Source organism: Xyrauchen texanus, chromosome 6, assembly GCF_025860055.1.
Source record: "Xyrauchen texanus isolate HMW12.3.18 chromosome 6, RBS_HiC_50CHRs, whole genome shotgun sequence".
Taxonomy (NCBI): domain Eukaryota; kingdom Metazoa; phylum Chordata; class Actinopteri; order Cypriniformes; family Catostomidae; genus Xyrauchen; species Xyrauchen texanus.
The window spans coordinates 32,099,082-32,124,880 of NC_068281.1; the positions used below are offsets into that span (position 1 = coordinate 32,099,082).

Genomic DNA, 25,799 nt, shown 5'->3' on the forward strand with positions numbered 1-25,799 from the left:
ATATTTTTGACTGTAACATACCTTTTTGCCGTTCAACCTTTAGAAAATGTGCTTTTTCTTTTAAAGCCACTACACAGTGGAATGCAATAACAGATGACATAAAGAGCTGCAGTTCCATTAAGAGTTTTAAATCACAACTGAAATCTTTTCTGAAGACCACTCAAATCTGTAACCATTGACACTGATGTTGTGCTGACAAAATGTGTTTTTTGTATGTGTGTGTATGGGGTGGGGGTGTGTTATTTGTTTGTTTGTACCTGGGGACTGCAGATGTAAATTAGCCTGTGGCTAACTCTGGTACAATGCATCAAATCGTAATATTTATGTTTGAAATTGTGCATGGTCCCTAATAAATAAATAAATAAAAAAAATTAAAAATCTCAGAAATGAGTCAAACTGTAAAACTTGAATTGGAAATATTTTTTAATTAGCCAAACTAATAACTACTTGGGCAAGAATTCTTCTTCTTCTTTCGGCTGCTCCCGTTAGGGGTCACCACAGCAGACCATCTGTGATCCACATATTTAACTTGGCACAGGTTTTACGTCGGATGCCCTTCCTGACACAACCCCCAGTGGCTGGGTAACTCTCACTCATACGGGGGACATTTAGAGTTTCATATTCACTTAACCTGCATGTTTTTGGACTTGTGTGCTAAACCGGATTATCTGGAAGAAACCCACACAAACACAGGGAGAACGTGCAAACTCCATTTTGGCCCAGTTGAGCCAGGCCTCAAATACGAGATTTTCTTGCTGTGAGGTGATAGTGCTAACCGCTTACAGATATTCTTTATGTTTGTTTACTGTAAGGCAAGGCAAGGCAAGTTTATTTATATAGCACATTTCATACACAATGGTAATTCAAAGTGCTTTACATAGAAGAGATTAAAATAAGAATAAAAAAAAATAAGAATAATTGAAACAGTTTAGAATATAAAATAAAATACAGTACAAACAGTCAGACACACAGTGGCACAGTGCTCATTCAGTAAATGCACAGCTAAACAGATGTGTTTTAAGTCTGGATTTGAATGTGACTACTGTAGGAGCACATCTGATCTCTTCTGGAAGCTGGTTCCAGCTGCGGCTGGCATAACAGCTAAAAGCAGACTCTCCTTGCTTAGAGTGAACACTTGGTATTTCTAGCTGATGTGATCCTAATGATCTGAGTGATCTGTTGGGATTATATTCAGTGAGCATATCTGCAATATATTGAGGTCCTAGCCCATTGAGTGATTTATATACCAATAATAATATTTTAAAATCAATCCTAAATGTAACTGGGAGCCAGTGTAAAGACCTGAGGACTGGTGTGATATGTTCATATTTTCTGGTTCTGCTCAGAATCCTGGCAGCAGCGTTCTGTATGATCTGCAACTGTCTTATGGTTTTTTGGGAAGGCCAGTGAGGAGTCCATTACAATAATCCACCCTGCTGGTGATGAAAGCATGCACAAGTTTCTCTAGGTCTTGACTGGAAACAAAGCATCTAATTCTTGCAATATTTTTCAGATGATAGTATGCTGATTTAGTTATTGCTTTGACATGACTACTGAAACTGAGGTCTGACTCTAGAGACACACCAAGATTCCTGACTTGAATTTTAGTTGTTTGACCCCTAGGGTCAAGGTATGCATTCACCTTGAGAAATTCATCTTTGTTTCCAAACACAGTGACTTCAGTTTTGTCTTTGTTTAACTGAAGAAAGTTTTGGCACATCCAACTGTTTAATTCATCAACGCATTGGCACAGGGAGTCACTGGGGCTGTAATCGTTAGGTGATAGGGCTAAGTAGATCTGTGTGTCGTCTGCATAGCTGTGGTAAGCAATTTGGTTCTTTTTCATTATTTGGCTCATTGGGAGCATATACAGGTTGAACAGGAGTGGCGCAAGAATTGAGCCTTGAGGGACTCCGCATGTCATGACGTCCACTCAGACTTATGGTCTCCTATACGCACATAATAACCTCTCCCTTCTAAGTATGACTTGAACCATTTTAAGACCATCCCAGAAAGCCCCACCCAGTTTTCCAGCCTGTCAAGAAGTATGTTGTGATCGACAGTGTCAAATGCAGCACTGAGGTCGAGTAGTACCATTACTGATAATTTGCCTGTATCAGTATTTAAGCGAATATCGTTTATTATCTTTATGAGCGCTGTCTCTGTGCTGTGATGAGATCGGAAACCAGATTGAAAATTGTCAAAGTATCCATTTGATTTCAAGAATTTGTTCAGCTGATTGAAGACAACTTTTTCAATGATCTTGCCTATGAAAGGAAGATTTGAGATCGGTCTATAGTTGCTTAATATGGTCTTATCCAGATTGCTCTTTTTCTAGAGGGGCTTGACAACTGCAGTTTTCAGGGAGTTTGGAAAACTCCCAGAGATAAGTGAAGAGTTTATCACTTCTAGGAGATCTGCTTCTAAACAGTTGAACACACTTTTGAAAAAAGATGTGGGAAGTGCATCAAGGGCGCAGGTTGATGTTTTAAGATGCTGTACGGTTTCTTCCAAAATTTTGCCATAAATTTCTTTGAAATCAGACATAGTAACTACTTTCTCAGGTTGTGGTTTGATTTGTCTGACCCCAGCACAACTCAAGGATGTGCTGATCACCTTGATCACCTTCTGATATTATTGATTTTTTCAGAGAAGAAAGAAGCAAACTCACTGCACTTGCTGTCTGAGAGCATGCTGTACTGTACGTGCAAAAAGAAAAGAAAAAACTCTTTGGCTGAACTTGATTCAATTATGGACAGTGGATTCATATGTTTGAAATGAGTTTTCTTAACCTTTTCATGAGGTCATCATTCACATGCTATGCCCCCTGGAGTGAGTTCTTTTTGCACGTGACACTTCACAGGGCTGAGTGTAGAGGAGTATTTTTTTATTTATTTTATTCAAATTCTTTATTTCTTGTCATAAAAATTAAATACTGTATATAATATAGTAAATATAACAAATGGGTTATGTCTGTTGTACTGTATTTGTTTTATTTATTTAGTTTTTATAGCTATAAAAAACAAATGAACAAATAATATTCAGCAGTCCGGTTTGCCTATATGCACTGTTTGACTTCTCAGACATTGTGTGTGTGTGTGTGTGTGTGTGTGTGTGTGTGTGTGTGTGTGTGTGTGTGTGTGTGTGTGTGTGTGTGTGTGTGTGTGTGTGTGTGAGCAATGTCCCCATAAGGATAGTAAAACCTGAAATGTTTGACCTTGTGGGGACATTTTGTCGGTCCCCATGAGGAAAACAGCTTATAAATCATACTAAATTATGTTTTTTGAAAATGTAAAAAAGCAGAAAGTTTTCTGTGAGGGTTAGGTTTAGGGGATAGAATATATAGTTTGTACAGTATAAAAATAATTATGTCTATGGAAAGTCCCCATAAAACATGTAAACACAACATGTGTGTGTGTGTGTGTGTGTGTGTGTGTGTGTGTCAAGTGCCTTTTCTGCATGTGTCGAAAAATCACACTCGATCAGCATGTTTTCACTGTAAATATACAAGTTTTACATTTTATCGTAGTGCTTTTGTGATAGTCTGTCTGTTTTAGAAAAAAATGTATCATATGCCTGAAAAGACTGTTTGTGTTGCTGTTTGTGTGAATAAACCACATCTGCACCTAATAAGTAGACGTGGCTGCATGCAAGGGAATATCATGTTTAGATATGATGGCTGTGCACATACAAGCTGTGGACTGTTATTGTGGTACTTTGTTGACAATTAGGCTGTTTGTTACATAAAATAAACATATTAAGTGCTTGAAAAGACTCTTTGAGTAGCTGTTTGTTTGACGAATGACAACCACTACAAATGTAAACAAATGGCAGCACGCATCGGAGGAAGATTGCATTTGATGTATATAGACTGTACGTATAAGAGCTGTAAACTTTGTACCGTGGTACTTTGGTGATAAGATGGATGTTTGTATATAAAATAAACTTATTTATAAGACGTATTGAAAAGACTGTATGAGTAACTGTTTCAGTGAATATAAATGACTAGCATAGCATGTGTCGGCGCAAAAGTCGATTTGAGTTTGTCAGTTTGTAACGTACCTGGCTGTTGCAGAAACACATATGTGTGACGCTACTCTGTGGGGCCCACTTATTAACCATCACATATGTGGCTGTACGTATGAAGGGGTTAAACTCAAATTACCATGTAAGTTCAATGTAAATACTTCAAGTATAGGCAACCTAACTAAATCAAGTAAATCCAAAAATGAACATGTCATAATATTTCAAATGAAACTCTTTTAGTGAAATACTAGCTAGTAACAAGAAATGTTAGCATGCTAAATTGCCAACATGCTGGTGGGGAGCACTATGTGTGCAACTTAGTCACTATGGTTAGCACAGCTATTGCTCAATGGTTTAAGCAGAGCCGGCCCAAGGCATAAGCGAACTAAGCGGCTGATTAGGGCCCCCGTGGCCACCAGGGGGCCCCCAAGAGCACATGAAATGACAGCTTGATTTTGTTTTTGTGATATACTATGTCAATGGACAATGATAATTATACAAAAACGCAATATTAATTTAACAGGCTGCAGGATACAAGCACATTCAGACAGCAAATCAGTAATGTCACAAAAAAGGACATATCCTCTGGTGCAGAGAAAAGGAAAAGAATAAAACAGAGGAAGAGATAAACAGCGAGATAAATGTATGTTAAGTAGCTAGGCTAAGTTACAAGCTAACATTAGCTGGCTAATTAATTAACATAGTCTATGTAGCATATCTTCTTTTTTTAGGAAAGTTTGATTAAACACCCTTAAATAGCCTTGACATCTTAATATATTATAGTACAGCATATTACTTAACTAGTTTTAGATTAAAGTTTTTGTCTTCTGTGTAAAAATAACTTTCCTGGGTATATAATCTTTGTAAAAAAAATAATCCATAAACTTGGTACTGATAACAACTTAACATGAATTATATTAGTCTACCATTTTGGGGTCTTTGCTGTTATATTCCAATATCATTATGCCTCAGTTAGCTAGTTATAGATTAAGAGTTGTTGTTTAGGTGTACAGATAACTTGCTGTATTGGGGTGGGGCACAACCAACACCACCTGCCCCAAGTGCCAGTGCTACAGCTGATGATGATTTTTCAACAATCCCAGATCAATATATTTATATGGATAAACCATGCCTTTTGTGAGACGTTTTTTTGTTTTTGACAGACAGTTGCATTACCTTCTAATATGACATCTAACATGGCTAGCTTTTATTATTATTATTTTCATCTTTCATCAGGTCCATCCTCTGCAGACGAGGAGCGATTCCCAGCACGTGCATCCACTGATCCTACTGTTCCTTCCATGCCTGTTTCAACCTCAGCGGATGTGGCAAGTTAATAGCACAGCAGTCTTTGTATTTGCTCAGTTTACTGTAGAATATCCTGAGATTAATATTTCTAATTATAATTATTAATGTAATTTCCTTATAGGTCCTTCTACTTCTGTGGTAATTGGGATCAATGTCACATCAACCCCTTAGCAACTTCTAGCTTACACCATGGATCAGCAGCTCCTCCAGTTGACCCAGCTGAGTTGTCATCTATCCTGTCTGACTCAGAAAGGACTGATCTGGTACGCAGAGGGCCACTGCCTATAAAGGAAAACTTTACATTCCCTGAAAAACCTGATGGCCGAAGCTTCCACTACCATTACACCTACTGAAAATTAATTAATGGGGAAATAATGTAAGTGGAGCCACTCACTTATTCAAATAGAAATGATGCAGTCTACAGCTTCTGCTGCAAATTATTCTCTAGGAAGTCCACAAAACTGGTAACAGAGGGATATCAAGATTGGGTAAATATAGGTGTGCTACTGTTACAATTAAAACTGTAGAAGGGTAAAATCATGCCAGGCAGACATTGGTATGTTGTAAGCAACACAGCTACAACTAATACAATTGATAAGGGGTGTGTTAGATTTATAGTGTGTGAATAATCAAGTATTGACAATATTCAATCATATTGGCGGCACCGAGGGGCCCCCAAATCAAATTCTGCTTAGGGCCCCATAAAGGCTTGGGCCGGCCCTGGTTTAAGCAATATGTAGAATACTCAAAATGTATTGGTCCTCAAACTAGACTCAAGCTCCACTCTTCACTGTGATAGTAACCCCCAAAATTAACAGAAATTCCTCTGAATGTCAACATAACATAACAAAACAATAAACACTAGCAAGTCTCTCTCTTTATATTCATCTTGCACATATACACATAAAATAACACTTAATTTGAACATGAACTCTCCATCGAGTCCTGTGCAATATATGCTGGGAACTAGAAATCATCTACCCATCTACCCATCAGCTAATATGAACATGGGAGAATTGAGTAAAGTTATGATAGTGAAAGTTATTTTGTGTGTGTGAGAGTGTGTATTTAAGGAATCGGATCATCCTATTGGCATATTGGAAAATTAGATTTTTCCATCTCCATAGTCTGGGTTTAAGGACCATGTATAATACTGTTATAAAGTATATAGGCTATATTACAAATCTGTTAAATATTTAATTTGAACAAACTGATTGTTATGATTCTGAAATTCTTGTCAAGAAATGTCGAACACTACAATCCCTCTTTTAATGTTATCATAATTAACAAATGTCTGATCTGTTGACCCAGGTTTGAGTCCGATCCAACTTCCACACTCTCTCAACCCTACTTTCCTGTCATATTCTACTGTCCGATGAAATAAAGACCCCCCCCCCCCCAAATAAAAACCTCACTAAATATCTGTTTTTATTTAGGTTTAACCTCAGTAAATACCTGTCTTTTGTTATCAACCACATTGCTGGAGACTAATACGCTCGATCCGTGAACGGCCGAATGCTCACGAATGTTCCCGAAAATCCGTTCGAGCAACCTGTGAGCCAGACTGGGAGGGAGAAAGCGTGATTGAGGGACAGCAGGCAAAGCAAGCAGAGAGTCTCCCAGCGCACTGGAGCTGAAGTCTGTTTGAGACACAAACTCTGGATTCGAAACAATAGAAGCTTTTCCACTCTGCCGTAGTTACAGCAACCAGTCTCATTAACGGGATTATAACGGCCGCGTGGCACATTAGTAGGGGAAGAGTCGTTGCTCTGTGGAATCAAAGAATTGTCCCGTCGATTTCAAAAGTGGATTTGTACGTGGCCAACTGAACAGGGTGAAACGAGCGGTTGCCGTGCACTCAAAGAAATGCAAACCGTGTCGGAACGGGGAGACGGTGAGTTCAATGCATTTCCAATTCCATTCGGTTTTGTTATTGAAATTGACACAAAGCTGTACTTCATGCGGTTGTAATTATTTGCATTAAAGCGAGAGCTTCTCAAAACACGAGGCTTGGCATGGATTGAACGTGAAATGAATACGTATTTCCCAGTCAGAAACTAACGGATGAGTTAACGTCGGCTAAGCTAGTTCATTAGCTGACTCAACCGTTTAAAACTCGTCCAGTTTGATATGGTTTCACATAAAAACAGCGGAGATGTGCCATTCTCTCAGTATAGCAAGTTATAGGGTGGCCAGGGTGGTCTCATTTTAGTAGTTTCTCGTGGACTAAATGTTTAGCATGTGTAGAGGAGCAAGTGTCTTGCAGGACACAATGTAGTTCTTCTGTCCTTTGTAACTGTCTCAACTAGCTAATGATGACTAATCATATGAACTGTTGACCACAGGTAATATATAATGCATTGTACGTATTCGTTTTCGGGAGCATGCAGCAGACAGTTCTCTAATAAATAAATAAACAGTGAACAAGTGTCGCGGGACATTCTTCTATTACTGACTGCGCGAACTCAGTTCTCCAAAGATGCTTGATCGCATCTTATGTCAAATATGTTTGCTACGCCATAGTGTTGTGCAAACGAAACGTTTGGTTTATTTTATGCATGCATTCTAACTGATTCTGTTGTGTGTGATTCTAAGAATTATAAGTTTTTTATTTTTTATTTATTTTTTTAAAGATTGAATTCCAAACGCGCAACTCGAATAAGATTTAGTGCCTTTTTTTCAAGATGCCACCGTCCTTGGAAAAGCGTGAATATTTTGAGGCATACACACATACTATACACACACAGTTTTTGTAGTCAAAATGTAGCCTCAAGCAACATTGATAGAACGAAAAAAAAAATGTGTCCAGCATTTGAATCTTATCGTATTGCAGTCCAACATCGCTATATCATATAATGATTTATGCATTTCTAAATTAGAATATTTTATATATCTGTTAGAATCAAACTATAGGCATTCGGGTCTTATGGAAAGTATAATTAGCGTTGGTTTTGAAATTAATATTGGGTGGGCTTCACAGAAAGGTTTCCGTGTTTGTTGTGCTGAGACTGGAATAAGAGGTAAAAAGCTCACGAGACATCATTGTGTTAATCTCGCTCGCGCGGCAGGGCACGAGCAGAACAATGATGCTGTTGTGCTATAGATATTTTGGATAATTTTGTTTGTTTGTTGCCCTTTCCCAGGTCCTTCCAAACTGCATTTCCATCCGTCATTAGTTATTTTAGGAAGAGAGCTCATATATGTGACCATACAGTACGTGAGCATGCTAGATTCTATATGGACAAGTGTGGGCTTTAGAATTGTACAGTTTTTATTGATTTAAAACAAATAAAAGGTCATATACTATATGAGGTGTTTTAGAGCGCACATGTCAGCGATTTGGAAATCGAGACTAAGTTTTCTGCAATTGCATCAGAAGTCTTAAATAATTTGGATAAGCACAACATAATCTTCTTGATCCTGTGCAGTCTGCTGGTACTGAACTTTAGTCTGTGTAATTACGTAAATATTCTGTCAGTTCTAGTTTTGTAGAAAATGCTCCTAAGGCTATAGGCTGGATGAAAAATAAAAAGGTCTGCATTTTGACAGCCATAAAGATGAACTGATAATATCTCCACCAATATCACTCACTCACTCACTCACTCACTCACTCACTCACTCACTCACACACACACACACACACACACACACACACACACACACACACACACACACACACACACACACACACACACACACACGTGTGATTTGATCACAGGCAGGCTGATGTCATGCAATTGATGCTGTGCTGAATCACAAGGCAACTCAATGTTACGTGGATAAACAGCTGAACAAATTGGTCACAAATTAGAAACCAATAGAATAATTAGCATACAGTTAAGGTCAACATGTTTCACTTAAAAAATATAGGTATCATGTAGCAGCAGTCAGCAGGTAAACATAAACGTTTCTAATTTGAATTTTTGACAATTTTACTTTTATTCAAGTATGCATGTGCATGCATTTTTATTTTTTTGTGATTCTGCCATTTGCTACTTTCTCCATGCCACCTTTTTGCCTTCATTCTGGCAGTGGGAGCTAACTGGCACTTTCAGAACACATGGCCCTCTGTTGCCACATGCTGAAAAGCCGCTTGGTGCAAACTTCCCCTTTGCTAACGCTGTCTTATGGTTTCCATATGCACTGAATTTGGGTAATTTCAGGGCCTGGGCACTAATGAGAGATTTTATTTCTCCAGTGCATCAGTTGTGGTGTCAGTGATTAACATTTATAGGACTCATATCTGGGAACTGCAACTCTCTTGGACTTCTCGATGGCAAATTGGGCTCTGGCATGGGAACACAGGTTTTATTTAGGCTAAACAATTTGACCCATTCAACACTTTTTTAAGAGACACTGTGACATGGTGTGGTTGTAAAGTTTTCAGTGTTTTAGGAATGACCCAGAAACAGAACTTTCCAGTTCTCTCCAAGGAGATCACGAGCACCTGAATAAAAAACAAAGGCTTCAAAGACTAGGTTTAATTGCTTGTCACTTGAACACAGGAGGAGTTCCTTCTTTGAAATCAAACAAAGTTCTTAGTTCTTTCCAAGTTGCTGTCAATTAAACTCCAAATGTAAAAATATTTCTCAGTGTCTTCAGTGTTTAGAGGCCAGTGAAGTAGTTAAGTGTCTGGAAGCTAATTCTGTAGTAATTTGGATGCTGATTGGAAACAGGTTCTCCATTAGTGAGCCTGATGGTGGCATTATAAACCATTTACACCACAGTTTTATGGGACATCGCCATTTAAAACGTAAAGTGGAAACAGACATTTGCCCAGAAATGGCCTAGATCCATTAGGCCTATACGAACAGTGGCTGAGGCTATTTTGAAGCACCCCCTGTGTTTGAAGTTCTACGTTATTTTGTCACGTTAAAGCTTTGATGGTTTGCGCCATCAAAAGGCAAAAGAAAAGGAGAAAACCAGCTCTGTTATTTTTCCAGCTTGTTCACAAGTTATATTTTGATGTGTGTTAATATTGCCACCTACTTTTTAGATGTATCTTTGACATTTGACCATAATTCAGTTTTAAAATAAGATGTTTTTTAGCAGCGTGGCATGTGATGGCAATGATGCCATGGGTCACTTCCAGGTATCTCGACCGTGCCTCTTTAGTGGGAGAACCGTAAAACACAATTTGTGGTGGCAGTGCTTTGTGTGTGATTTATTAGATTATTGTGTTCATCTGTCCCCATTGTGGTGGCTCCATTAGGCATGAGGACTTGTCCGAGGTACGATTACTACCATTGAGTTGTGTGAAGGTGACCTCCCTATCCACCCTACTCTAACCCAAACACGCAGACACACACACAAACAATTTCCCTCGTTGTCTTTGTTAATGCTCTTGAAGCTACACTTTTTGGTCACCACGATCTTTAATAATCAAATAAAATCAGCCAGCCGCTTGACATATTGACATGCACATGGCCCTGTGCGCTGTCACTCAGGAAGATGAATGTAGAGGGAGTAGAAAGGCACAGTACAGATAGGGAGGATTGATTCCTTAACATTTATGCAGCATTAATGGGCTTGTGTATTTAACAATAAAAAAATGCTGTTGGGTCTTTTAAATATTGATGAAGAAAACTTACAGTTCTGTTTGGGGTGCAATGACTTTGCTGATGGTCAAGGTGGTTTGACTTTCAAATAGTGATTTGAATTCCAGTGTAGGTTTTCTTGTGTTAATGAACCAAATGATAATGCACTATATACAGCCCATGGAATTGAGGCCAGTTCCAGTTCAAACAGGACATATTCATATTCAAACAGGACTTTGGTTGTGAAGCTCAGGAGGAAGGAACTTTATACATTTAAATTATCTTATGGTTAGGTATGGGAATTGTACGGAATTCAACAATTCTTGTTCTCATTCCACTTTCGGTTCCATTAGCAATTCTTACTTTTGAAGAAATACTAACAACACTGGTCATGCTGTGTGATTTACACTGTAGATGAAAAAAATCAGGAACTGATAACTAAGGATGCACGAAAAATCAGCGGGCAATATATTATTAGCCGATAACTGGGAAAATGTAAATATTTTCTCAGCGATAATGGAAATATCGACGATATTTTCGGCGATAATTTGTTAAGGTTTATTTGCTTGCGGCTAAGAACCTGACTGCATGCAGCTTCTTTCCTTCACACATAGACTCGGGCAACAACAAGTGACGGTGCTTGTGCGCAAACACAGCAGATCTCACAGTGAGAGCCAAGCTCATGTCACTCTGGGAGGATTATTTAAACATCTCTGCACTTTATGTAGTATTAGGTCTGTTTTTAGTTCTGAGATGAGGGATCATCTGCTGTAAGTAACAACATGCCAATTCCTATATTTTGTTTATGATTCATGAGGCAATAAATGTGACAAAACATGTATGTATGTTTCTTGGGGGCAATCCAATTTTTTATTACTTCATGAAATATAAACTGTGTGGGGAAACAATCCTCACAGAGTGATGTGATGTGGCTAAAAACTCTAGTTTGTGAGTGAAACAAATGTGCTTGTTGTATTTTACAAGTTGATACTTTTCTTATGTTATGACTCATGAGTTATGACTATGCGATCTGAATGATGTTACCTATTCCCATTATGATGATTGTCATCACATTTCATTATGCAATGAAACTGTTTCAGATGAGTGCTTTAATAAGCATCTGTGAATGAGATGCACACGTGCGCATACACCCACACAAACCACAACACTATTTTATTAGGGGGCCAAGCAGCAAAGCTGCTTGAACCCTATTTTAAATGTATTGATTTGCTTCTTTTTAGGGGTCCAAGCAGCAAAGCTGCTGAAATTGCCTGGAATTGCCATTTAGAATTTTATGAAAAGCCTACTTTTTCGAACTCCTCCTAGACCGTTTGTCTGATCAACAAGCAATTTGGTATACATCATCTACAGACCACCCCTAGCAAAAAATCGTTCCAAAGATATTAACGATACAATTCCTTTGGTTTAATGCAATTTGAGTATTTGATCTATATCTACTCAATGCAAACTCCAAAAGTAACCAAATTCGGTACACATAGTCAACAGGATGTTTAGAAGACATCATCAGTTTCGTACAGTTTCACCCTTAGGGGGTGCTACAACTAAAAAATAATTTTACAGCCGTTTGAGCAACAAAGTTCAAATTAAATATCTTCTTTGGTTCAAATACTAACATATTCTTACAAAATCGTTTCGACAAATTAACAAAAATAGCTGCCAATGGCCAATAAAATTTCAGCACCTTCAAATTACTGCATATCAAATTTTGTGACAATCGGCCACACGGTAATTAACCTATTTGCGGTTTTGCTCATAACTCTGGAACCGTATATGCTACAATACAAATTTGTAGCTTCTCTGAACCCATTAGTGCCCCCAAATCATATTGTCACTTGAATTTCCATTTCCGCAAGAAAGGTTTTCTCCAATTTTGATTCTCACGAAAATTGGTATGTAATTTACAGACCCTCCTAACAAAAAGGTTATCAAAATAATTTGTATATGTCCAAACGTTTGAAAATATAAACAAATGTGCTTTGGGGCATGGCTTATAATGAATAATTAGCCTGTATATTGTGAGTGCAATTTTCAAACTTAACAAAACTTTACACACATAGACAAAAGAATACTCTAATTCACATTTTTTATGCTAGGGGTGCAATAGCTTAAGAAAATCCTAATTATGCAACTGTGCTCAAAGCAGTTGAATTAACTCCAGAACTGTATAGGATAACAAACATTTTTTATTTCTGTGAATCCATCAGTGCCTCCAAATGATGTGGTCACATGAATTTCCATTTCTGCATAAAAACTTTTCAACCATATACATTTTTTATTAAAAACTACTTTTTCAATCTCATCCTAGGCTGTTTGCCCGATTCACTCGAATCTTTTTATACATTATCTACAGACATTAAAACTACTGACAAAAGTTATCAAATTAATTTATATCTGGAAAATCATTCAGAAGATATTAGCCAACAGGTTTTTGGGTATGGCCTATTATGAATAATTGACCCATATCTTGTGTGCACATATCTTAAACTTAAAACATAGTATACATGCACAAACGAACATTCTGATGTAACTTGCAAAATTCAATCAATTTGGCATGGCTGTAACATAAGAAATACCTAACTTCACAACTGTATTGTTCATAGGCATAAAAGCTGTACTGTTTGTCCACCAGAGGGAGCCACATACAGTTGAAGTCAGAAGTTTACATACACTTAGGTTGAAGTCATTAAAACTAATTTCTTAACTACGCGACAGATTTCATGTTAGCAAACTATAGATTTGGCAAGTTGTTTAGGACATCTCAGGGATCGACAATAAGGACTCACCAATGGCCAGTGTGAGAAAGATTCGGGCCAGTTGCTAGAACTGTCACTTGCCCGATCAGGCCAGTGCTGCATTAATAACATTAGTGCAAGCAAACAACAAGCGAGAGAGGACAAAAATTACACAGAGCGAACAAAGTCTTCTAAACGAGGAGAGAGCGTGAGTATATTTATCTTGGAAAGACGCACAAATGCATAATATACTGGACGCGCCAAGACACACAAGATCGTGCAGACAACGAGTGCACTCTCCTAGCACTGTCCTTGCTCTTTGCCAAGTGTCTTAGTAGCAGCTATTACTGTTGTGTAGAAAATAGAGTGATATTTAACGTGTTTTGCAACATTTTAAGTATCCCCGCACATTCCGTGTTCACAATGTGCAAAAATCGTTTTTACATGTTGGTGAAAATTAATAATCCACATATTGGAACACAAGAAATCAACAGTTTCTTTATATAGGATTGAAAATCCATGTCTCTCCATGCATATGTCTCATCATCATCTCTCTCCGTGCAGCGTAGTCTGTTTAACATGCATGCAATCTCGTAAATGGACAGAGTGCTAGTTTTATTCCCACTGTAAAAAAACAAGCACATTTTTTCTCATTTCACTTTGTCAGACCCCAGTTATACACGTGTCTGTAAATCACGAGCTGCTCAATTTCCAAAATGTAAATATACATTTAATTAGGTAATTTTTCAAAACGTAAACATTAATTTGACATGATAATGGTGTTTTATATGAAAAGAAGCAAGATCACTATGGCTATTAGGCTATTATTATCAGAGCTGTTCAGCTGCAGGGTGAACATGAATATTTGAAACAGTCTACTTCATATCATCCTCATAAAACACCTGTAACATGTCGCATTTCTGGACCATACAGGTATTTTTGTTTTGTTCATGGTAATAAGTCAGTGTTGATCTTTTTTGGGTTGTCTGATTTCATGTTATATACATTGTTAATTCACAGATTAGGCCTAATATCTACCTACTGTATATTACACATCACAACCGATTTAGTAGCAAGCCTTCTCTTAGCCAATTATCAAATCTTTACCTCAGTAACTAAATCATTGATCCTTCTTGTGAAAACACTACACATGGGCAAAAGTTGCATGACAGCATGACCGAAAACCCATCATCTCCTCCACAGAACTCTTGGCTAAAAAAACACATGTATAAATGGAAGGACGACTGATGTTAATATGATGTATTTATGAATTCATATCTGTAAAGCGCATATGGGATTACATATGGCATAAATCATATCTTGCAAATTATAAATGTGCTAAAACTTTGGGGGACATTGTATTTTTTTTCTCCCCAATTTGGAATGCCAATTCGAAAATGCGCTCTAAGTCCTCGTGGTGGCATTGTACCTCAATCCGGGTGGTGGAGGACAAATCTCAGTTGCCTCTGAATGTGAGACCATCAATCTGTTCATCTTACCACATGGCTTGTTGAGCGTGTTAACGAGGAGATATAGCATGTGTGGGGGCTTCACACTATTCTCCGCGGCATCCACGCACAACTCACCACACGCCCCACAGAGAGCGAACCACATTATAGTGACCACAAGGAGGTTACCCCATGTTACTCTCCCCTCCCTAGCAACTGGGCAAATTTGGTTGCTTAGGAGACCTGGCTGGAGTCACTGAGCACACCCTGGATTTGAACTCGAGACTCCAGGGGTGGTAGTCAGCATCTTTACTCGCTGAGCTACCCAGGCCCCTGGTGAACATTGTATTAAAAACACAAGATATGTAAAAAATATTTATCTTCTTACGTATTTTTTAAAGCCATGATGGTAAAAACAGCTATTTGTAATTTTTGTGTTGGGGCCAGTGAAAAGTTTGTCAGGGCCAATAGAAATATGATGCACTGTCCCAGTTAGAAAAAAATCCTGCGTTGAACCCTGCATCTACTTTGTGCATGACATGAGTAATCTTTCCAACAATTGTTTACAGACAGATTGTTTCACTTTTAATTGACTATATCACAATTCTAGTGGGTTAGAAGTTTACATTCACTAAGTTAACTTTGCCTTTAAGCAGCTTGGGAAATGATGTCATGCCTTCAGGCAGTTAGCCAATTAGCTTCTGATAGGCTAATTGGAGTCAATTGGAGGTGTACCTGTGGATGTATTTTAAGGCCTGCCTTCAAACTCAGTGATTCGTTGCTTGACATCATGGGGAAATCAACAGAAATCTGCCAAGACCTCAGAAAAACATTGTGGTCCTCCACAAGTCTGGTTCATCCTTGGGAGCAGTATCCAAATGCATGAAGGTACCACATTCATCTGTACAAACAATAGTACACAAATATAAACACCATGGGACCACACAGCCATCATACCACTCAGGAAGGAGCATTCTGTCTCCTAGAGATGAACGTAGTTTGGTGTGAAAAGTGCAAATCAATCCAAGAACAACAGCAAAGGACCTTGTGAAGATGTTGGAGGAAACTGGTAGACAAATATTTATATCCACAGTAAAACAAGTCCTATTGCACCATAACCTGAAAGGCTGCTCAGCCACTGCTCCAAAGCACCATAAAAAGCCAGACTACAGTTTGCAAGTGCACATGGGGACAGAGATCTTACTTTTTGGAGAAATTTTCCCTGGTCTGATGAAACAAAAATGTTACTTTTTGGCCAAAATGACCATCGTTATGTTTGGAGGAAAAAGGGTGAGGCTTGCAAGCCGAAGAACGTCATAACTAACTGTGAAGCATGGGAGTGGCAGCATCATGCTGTGGGGGTACTTTGCTTCAGACTGGTGCACATCACAAAATAGATGGCATCATGAGGAAGGAAAAGTATGTGAATATATTGAAGCAACATCTCAAGACATCAGCCAGGCAGTTAAAATTTGGTTGCAAGTGGGTCTTAGAAATGGACAATGACACCAAGCATGCCTCCAAAGTTGTGGCAAAATGGGTTTAGGTCAACAAAGTCAAGGTATTGGAGTGGCCATCACAAAGCCCTGACCGCAAACTGATAGATAATTTGTGGGCAGAACTGAAAAAGCATGTGCGAGCAAGGAGACCTAAAAACTTGACTCAGTTCTGTTCTGTCTGGAGGAATAAGCCAAAATTCCAGCAAATTATTGTGAGATGCTTGTGGAAGGCTTCCCAAAATGTTTGACCCAAGTTAAACAATTTAAAGGCAATTGCTCCATTTCTTTAAACTCTGTTTTAAATCTCAGTTATGGATTAACTTTAAACTTGTAGCTGAGGTAGTTTGAATATTAAATTTACCTACAATAAAACGAAATGAATTTGTAAGAGAACAGTGAATATGCCTTCAGCTCCCTGAAGGTGGTTAGGGTTTGGGTTAGGGTTCCACAGGATTTTTCCTGGCAAATCAGATTATTTTTGTAATTTTTCCATATGCGCTTGGCCCCCAATAATTGCCGCTTGCGGCTATATTATTTATTATTATTTTTTAAATGGAACTGTTCTGAAAAAGTACCGGTTCTCTGGTCCCAACTCAAATTATGGAACGTTGGTGGTTGGTCTCATAGCAACCAAACTGATAAATGATGCTGCAATGCTAACATTTGCTCTACAGGTTTACGATAATCAAAAGATAGTTTAATCCACTGTGTTTTGAACATCGGTCTCCGCAAACATTTGCTAAACAAGTTTTATTGTGGTATAATGTAGAAACTTTGACTCATTAATGTGTATTATTTAATAAAAGTGAAGGTTTATCATTGACTGTAAATTTCCCTCAGTGCTGACTTGTTTGTATGATTTCACACACCTGCATTTCAGCTAAATCAGAGCTGAAGATTTCCACATGAGTTGTAAATCCAACAGAACGTAGTGTTCCATTGCATGAGGTTTGAAATTCTGAGTTAAATGGGAGGAAGTATGAATCATCCCAGCAACAAACTAACAGAGTGCAGCGTGATTTTCTGTCCAGGGCAAAGACAGCGCTCTAAACTCTAGGGAAGCGTGCGCACACACAAGACGAAAACTTTAATTCAAACATTTAGATGAAGCACAACTGAATGTAACAGAACGCAGGGTCTTCAAAACTATTTTCAACTTAACACTGCATTTTAAAAACATGATGGTAATGCAGTCTCCAGTCATGCCAACTGCGGTTTGCAGATACATGGTTCAGAAAGAGTGGTGCTTATTACATTAACCTTATGGAAGAACAGAGACGATGAACACTGTGGAATATTCTGAATTCATTCTTCTAAATGCAGAAAATAAAGAAAACAAATATTTCTGGCAGTCCCTATATACAAAATCCTTACACAAAGCATGCAACAACTGTTTTAGTATGGTTACGGGGAGGAAGGTGCTGTATTATGCTGTTTTATACAGATTTTTGGACTGGGTTTGTAGTTTGTAGTCTCCAGACTGTATCGTGAGGATAAGAGGAAGCAGTGTGCAGGAGAAAGGAAGATGCAGTTCTGGCACTTTGTCTTCCCACTGTTATGCCAGATGGAGGTGACGGGAGGGAGTCCTGGCATAGAGGGGTGCTGGTGACTGCCGAACCATCACAGAAGGGCCCACAAACTCCCCCCCCATGTCAACTATGTCTGTTCACTGGACAAAGACAAGAATACATAATTTAAAGGGTTAGTTCACCCCAAAAATTATCCCATAATTTACTCACCTTCAAGCCATCCTAGGTGTATATGAATTTCTTCTTTCAGCCAAACACAATCAGAGTTATATTTAGAAAATATCCTGGCTCTTCCAAGCTTCATAATGGGAGTGAATAGTACCTTAGATTTTGAAGCCCAAAAAAGCACATCAATCCATCAAAAAAGTAGGGCTGGGAGATATGGCAAAAAATATTATTACAATATTCTTTTTCTAATCATTCAATATTGATATTTATCACAATATTCAATCACATTTGCACATTGCAATTTTTTTTTAATTTCCAAAAAACAAAGGGAAAACAATATCATATACACTCTAAATAGTCTTTACAAAACTGCATTGGGGCCCAGACACAGCCAATGCAGTGGTGTCTGAGGGATCTTCTATGAAAATATGACAATATTTTATAGAGTTTATCAATTGAGTGCAGTTAGATATGAATGTTATAAGATGATCTGTTCATTTTGAATAATAATGAAGGTATACAGTGGGTACGGAAAGTATTCAGGCCCCTTAAATTTTTCACTCTTTGTTATATCGCAGCCATTTGCTAAAATCATTTAAGTTCATTTTCTTTCCTCATTATTGTACACACAGCACCCCATATTGACAGAAAAACACAGAATTGTTGACATTTTTGCACATTTATTAAAAAAGAAAAACTGAAATATCACATGGTCCTAAGTATTCAGACCCTTTGTTCAGTATTTAGTAGAAGCACCCTTTTGATCTAATACAGCCATGAGTCTTTTTGGGAAAGATGCAACAAGTTTTTCACATCTGGATTTGGGTATCCTCTGCCATTCCTCCTTGCAGATCCTCTCCAGTTCTGTCAGGTTGGATGGTAAACGTTGGTGGACAGCCATTTTCAGGTCTCTCCAGAGATGCTCAATTGGGTTTAAGTCAGGGCTCTGGCTGGGCCATTCAAGAACAGTTACGGAGTTGTTGTGAAGCCACTCCTTCGTTATTTTAGCGGTGTGCTTAGGGTCACACCGCTAAAATAAAGCCCCGACTGGTGGATGGCTGCATTGATGGTTGACTTACTACAACTTTCTCCCATCTCCCGACTGCATCTCTGGAGCTCAGCCGCAGTGATCTTTGGGTTCTTCTTTACCTCTCTCACAAAGGCTCTTCTCCCCCGATAGCTCAGTTTGGCCGGACGGCCAGCTCTAGGAAGGGTTCTGGTCATCCCAAACGTCTTCCATTTAAGGATTATGGAGGCCACTGTGCTCTTATGAACCTTAAGGGCAGCAGAAATTTTTTTGTAACCTTGGCCAGATCTGTGCCTTGCCACAATTCTGTCTCTGAGCTCTTCAGGCAGTTCCTTTGACCTCATGATTCTCATTTGCTCTGACATGCACTGTGAGCTGTAAGGTCTTATATAGGCAGGTGTGTGGCTTTCCTAATCAAGTCCAGTCAGTATAATCAAACACAGCTGGACTCAATTGAAGGTGTAGAACCATCTCAAGGATGATCAGAAGAAATGGACAGCACCTGAGTTAAATATATGAGTGTCACAGCAAAGGGTCTGAATACTTAGGACCATGTGATATTTCAGTTTTTCTTTTTTAATAAATGTGCAAAAATGTCAACAATTCTGTGTTTTTCTGTCAATATGGGGTGCTGTGTGTACAATAATGAGGGAAAAAAATGAACTTAAATGATTTTAGCAAATGGCTGCAATATAACAAAGAGTGAAAAATTTAAGGGGGTCTGAATACTTTCCGTACCCACTGTATATACATACAGATATCCAATTATGGGGGCATAGAAGCCCTTTTGACTGAGGAATGATACTGCATAGGGGTTCAGGGGTATCTCCAGAGAGAAACGTTTGAAAATGTAAAAGTCTGAGTGGACCATTTTTCTATTTTCATTAAAGAAAGACTAGGCTACAAACTAGTAATTGTTTTGTCTTTCATCCTTGTCAGAATTTCACAAAATTAGAACAGAAATCTATTTGTTTATTATTAAAGGCTTGGAACATGCTGTTTAATAAAACTAAATTTAGAATGAAAAAACTTTATGGTCTAAAGGTGCTCTGGAAAGGTGCTCTGTTTACTCACATGTGGGGAAAAGAAGATGCGGGGGCATCAGTGAAGCGTGTTTCAGTGTTAGAGAAAAATATTCAAGAATACAGCACAGAAAGATCAGATATGATGTAACCAGCACTGTTGTTTTGTCGCGCTGCTCACTAGAGACAATGAGAGGGCGTAACCGTCATCATGATGTCTTGCAGTTAAGATGGAATCAATCTGGGATCCGGAATGCGGTGATCCGGAAATTCATACAGTCTGAGGCTGCTTTTCCACTGACGCGGAAGAAATCTGCACAAAGCCAATCCCAACGCTAAGGAACCGCTTGCCCCATGCTGCTGTCAATTTTACAATCCACCTCACGAGCTTGACGATCGACTTCCATAGGAAGGAATTGAAAGCGCTCGCTCACATTCGCTCACTACGCGCCAGTGGAAACATACGACAAGAAAGCCAAACTGCTAGCATTTTTAGCAACACACACAAGATGTAGAACACAGGCTAAATATCGAAAATTACTCAAAAGCTTTTTTATTGTGATAAATATTGATATCATTTTATTGCTCAGCCCTACAAAAAAGTAATCCATACGGCTCCATGAGGTTAATAAATGCCTTCTGAAGCGAAGTGATTCGTTTTTGTTAGAAAAATGTCCATATTGATAACTTTATGAACAATAATCACTGGCTTCTGGTAACGGCCGTCCTTGTGTTCACGAGAGTCGTGAAATTACTTCAAATGACTATTCGACAACGAAAATTTTTGTTGACAATGTTTTATTGTCGACGTTGTCGATAACGTCAACTAATCATTTCAGATCCAGTAGAGATGAATGAAATTGATGCAATAAATGCATGTAACGTGAATGTGCACTATGTGAATCATAAGGGGCTCTCACGTAGTCTAAAGTTTTTTAGCTGGAAACTGAACAAATGCACACAGAACAGGATTAAAATGACAGCATCAGTATTGAACTACTCATAGACCTGTCTAAATATTAACCAATCTTCTGGCACTGTGTACTTGTATACTGCCATTATGCATCATGCAATTTGTTACTGCCTTGTAAAAAGACTATAGGTGAGTCAATTTGAACTAGGGCTGTCAAAATTGCTCAAAAATGACATTCGAATATTCCCTCTAAAAAAAACACATATATTCGAACTATTTGAATATCTGGTTGCGCATTTGGTCAATGACGCGCATTACGTCAATAACAGGACAAATTAATACAAAGAGACATAACTATTTGTATAGGTAGTTTATTTAAGTTTAAACATATTTGACAACGTATTACCTACACAAAAACAAGTAAATCAACTAATGGCCAAGACCTCACTCTCGCTCACACGCCACGAGGCACTCTTTCTCTCTCTCTGCCCTCACGCCTCTCATGCATAACGGTTTAAAAGAACAACAACAATAAACAAATGTTGAGTGCTGATCAAGAGTTTTGTGCAAGCAATATAAGGTCGCGACTCTTGTCCCAAATATAGCAGGCTTCATTCAGTGATTAAAACAAATTATTAACATTAATTGAAGTTTTACAGTATATAGAACCGACATTGAACGCTCCGAGCGAGCTGTGCTGTGGTAAACATGGAACTTTTCCTTGACATGAAACGGTAAATAATCAAACCAGTGGAAGCCTGCAGTGCATGAAACTGCTGTATCTAACCTACCTTATTCATGCAACATCTATTCAGTCAGTACAGTAGCCTTACATTTTAGTCATGTTTCTGTTTAACGTTAAATAAAATGAGGCACACAATTCCAGAAATGTGACAACAAAGACCCCTCAGGCAGCACGCCCACTCGCAAAGCAGACAGCCGCACATCTGCTACCACGGGCGCGTTTTTTTTTCCACATTCGAATATTAATTTTCACCTTCGAATTTCTGTTTTTTAAAACTATTCGAATATATATTCGAATTTAGAATATTCGTTGACAGCCCTAATTTGAACCAGCCATTGGAGGAAGAAAGAAGAAGAGGATGAAGAGAGCGAGAGAGATTGAGAGGGAATCTCTCATTGCACACTCAACTAATCTCCATTGTTACCCACATTTTTTTTTTATTATGGCATATTTATATAAGTTTTATCTGCATGTCACATTACTAACATGTCTTCTTAAATAATCTGTTTAATAAGAGCATGTCAACTTTCTATTGCCATTACAGTTATGCTTATCAAAGAAAGCTAATAATGTTATACTGTATTACGTGTCTTGTAAATTTAGACTGTGAAGACTGCCTATTGATTTCATAGTGATTTTACAACAATAATTTTATTCTCTTAAATAGTTTACAATGTTTTTTCCAATTATCAAAATATATATTATGTGTCTTTTGACAATAAAAATGTTTCATTGTCGAATAGTCGTTTGATCTCATTTCACGTAACGAGATCACTTTAAACTCTAATGATGACGCACGAGAGCAGCACTGCAGCTCGCGCCAGACTGAGGAGAGGAAGAATTACACAGATCACAGTCCAGATGCACTCTAAACCATTCAGCTTATGTAGATCGCAAAGTATAATTAAATTATACAAAAATACCAAATAAGTAAATACAGAAGCACTCTCATTGTGCAATAAGCGGAGCCGGAGCTCTTTAAAGGAAACATCTTTAATGCCATTATATTTAATGCGTTGTAGCTTTATTAAATTTCAAATAATATGGAAGCAGGTCATGTAATTAACTACAAATCCCGATCTAAGGGGGAGAGATTGAAACTGCACCTGGATGATGCACACTCTGTTGCGGGGATGCTCATCCCTCAAGCATGCACTTGCTGCAGCTAGATTATAACGCGATGGCTCACGACTTATTGAATCATAATATATGTCACTGTGCATTTCTTATCGTGAAGAAAATTGTTAAAAAATGATTTTGTCCTCTTTACTGTTAGTAATCACATTTAATACAACCTTTTAAGTGGGGACACAAGCTGAATAATCGGTTAAGAGCTAATGATTAATCATTGCAATAATCGCCAATAGTAGAATAATCATTCTAATAATCGTTACATTAATCGATTATCAAAATAATAATTTGTTGCAGCCCTTAAATTATATTAATACAATTTATTAAATGTCCCATTGTCTTTGATAAACTGTGAAAGATGCCAGAAATGTATGTTTAATTTGCACTTAATGGGCTTAAGAGCGAATCAAAGCTCTCGTTAATTTACAAATGTTTTTACAAACTACTTAGATAACGATGCTTTTGGGAAATGCACCTTAGCGATTACGTACTACTTAAGTGCTGCTAACATTCTACTGAGTGCTTTGGAAAACCCATCCATATTTATATTTTGTAGCCTGATTGGGAGATTGCATTTCATGTTTTTATGGAAACCGCACATTCACAACGCAGTTATGGAATACAAGTTACAAATTCTGTCTAGTACATAATATAAATCAAGTACACCTGTTCATTCACTTTATTGTCTAGCCAGATGTAAGTTGTAATATAACATACATGTTGCGTATATTGTGATTAATCTCATGTATAAATAGGATGAGTCTGAGTGAGGTAATTAACCCGTTTTAAAGTGCTTCACAATGCTGGCCGTGTTTAACTATTTCTGTTAACGCAGTTCAATCGGGGAAATCCCTGACATACTGGATTATTGGACTTTATTTATTCATTATTTCTAGAAGTTTCTTCTTCTGTTTGTGCGCCATCTTGCAGTATTATTTTTCGCTCGTTATATAAGCATAACAGTATGCTTAAATTAAATCATTTAGTTGTAGTATTTAGTTTAGTTGGAAGCCTTTTCTACAATCAGAGAGCCTTAGTAAAGATTTTACACAGAAAGAAAGTTCCTTTGTATCCATAGTTTTAACTGTTGTATTGGTAGTATACCATAAGGTACAAGTAAAACTGTGATTACATGGACAGTAACCATAAAACAAATTATGCCATTTTGTCAAAAGTAAAACACATCTAGAAATAAATTGCATTCCCTCACTACCCCGATATATTGAAATAAGTTAATGGTAAATATTTATTTATAACTGTGATGTGTGGATTGAAATCCTTACAATTTCTGTCTGTTCATGGTACAGATTTCTCCTTCATTCCTTTTCAATGGTTTTTAGAATGTTGGGGCCATTTAATATGATTTTAAACTAGTTTATTCAACGACACAATGTGGTTTTTGTCTCTGCACTAAATGCACGTCTCTACGCTGATCTGTCCATTGAGCCTTGAGATATGCTGACGGATCCGTGTAGAGCTGTTACCTTTCGCTATTGGAATGTTTGCCGTTTGACATTTCTCATGTGCAATCAGAATCTCGGACAATCAGAATGTCGGCCAACTTTGCAATTGCACCAGTGCAACCTCTTGCAAAGTTGAATCGCACTGTTAGGAAAAATGGCCACAAAATGCGACCATTTAGTCTCAGTCTGGAGCCCTGATGTATACACATTAATCAGACCACATTTGGCCTTGCGTGCTCAGAAAGACAGAGGTGATGCGTGCCTTGAATTTAACTGGTGCAGTTTTCTTCCTGCAAATATTCAATAAGATTATTCATTATGTCATGTATACATGGACAGACAGATGCAGACTGTAGCTTGAGTATGCAAAAACCCGCTGTACCTTGATTATAACTGCCCATGTGAATGTACTCATTGAAGCTCATGAGATTCCCTGCCTAATACAGCTGGATACAGCAGTCAAGTAGAAAAGCCTGCTAGCAACGAACAGAAAAGCAACTTGTCGACCTCCAGAAATTGTGCGAATGCCCCTTTAGACTCTGTAATTAGTGTAATGGACTTGAATACAGCCAAACTTGGAGACTTTGCAGATTTTTCTAATTGAATATTTTAGAGCTACTATCAAAAGTATTTCATAAACGGCAAGTGATGTTGTGGTCAAGCTGTAAGCCTGGAATCTCAATGTTGGATGTCTCTCACACTGAAGGGCTGCTCTGTTTTTCAGAAAGCCATGATTTGATTAAATCCAGACGTTAACAGGAAGCAAATGACTCTCATAAAATTAACTAAGGTAAAGCAATAAGAAGCCCATAAAGACTTCTTGTTCCTGTGATGCCTGTATCCCAACATGCTTTCCCCACAGAACATCAGAGTAAGGGACAGTTTTTTTATTTAGGTTAGACATATGCCAGACATATGCAAGTACTGTAATGTATATAATGGGCTTCAGGGAGGATGTTAATGTTTTGATGTGGTTTTGTTTTCTGATTTGAATTTTGCATTGTTTGTTCCATCTTTCTGATGAAAGTTCAAACACATTGACATGTGCATAAATATATCCCACATAGAGACTATTTAAATATCCATGTCTAGTTTAGAAAGGCTTGAAAACGGGGGGCGCTAGCGAGCAGGCAATGGAGTAGGTTGCAAGTTTAGAGAGCTCTGCACAAAACTATATTTTTTACCCTTTTAAATGGTGCTTTGGTCGACTGTGTGACACAAAAAGACTAT

At 38.0% G+C, this 25,799-nt stretch overlaps 1 protein-coding gene across 1 annotated transcript in view; it reads left to right on the plus strand.

The window, feature by feature from the left end:
* Window positions 1-6,940: 6,940 nt before the first annotated feature.
* LOC127644694 (receptor-type tyrosine-protein phosphatase F-like) overlaps window positions 6,941-25,799 on the plus strand; it is a 279,674-nt gene continuing 260,815 nt past the window's right edge. The window contains exon 1 of the mRNA XM_052128010.1: window positions 6,941-7,228. The gene's annotated coding sequence lies outside the window, so the exon portion shown is untranslated. The remainder of the gene's footprint in view (window positions 7,229-25,799) is intronic.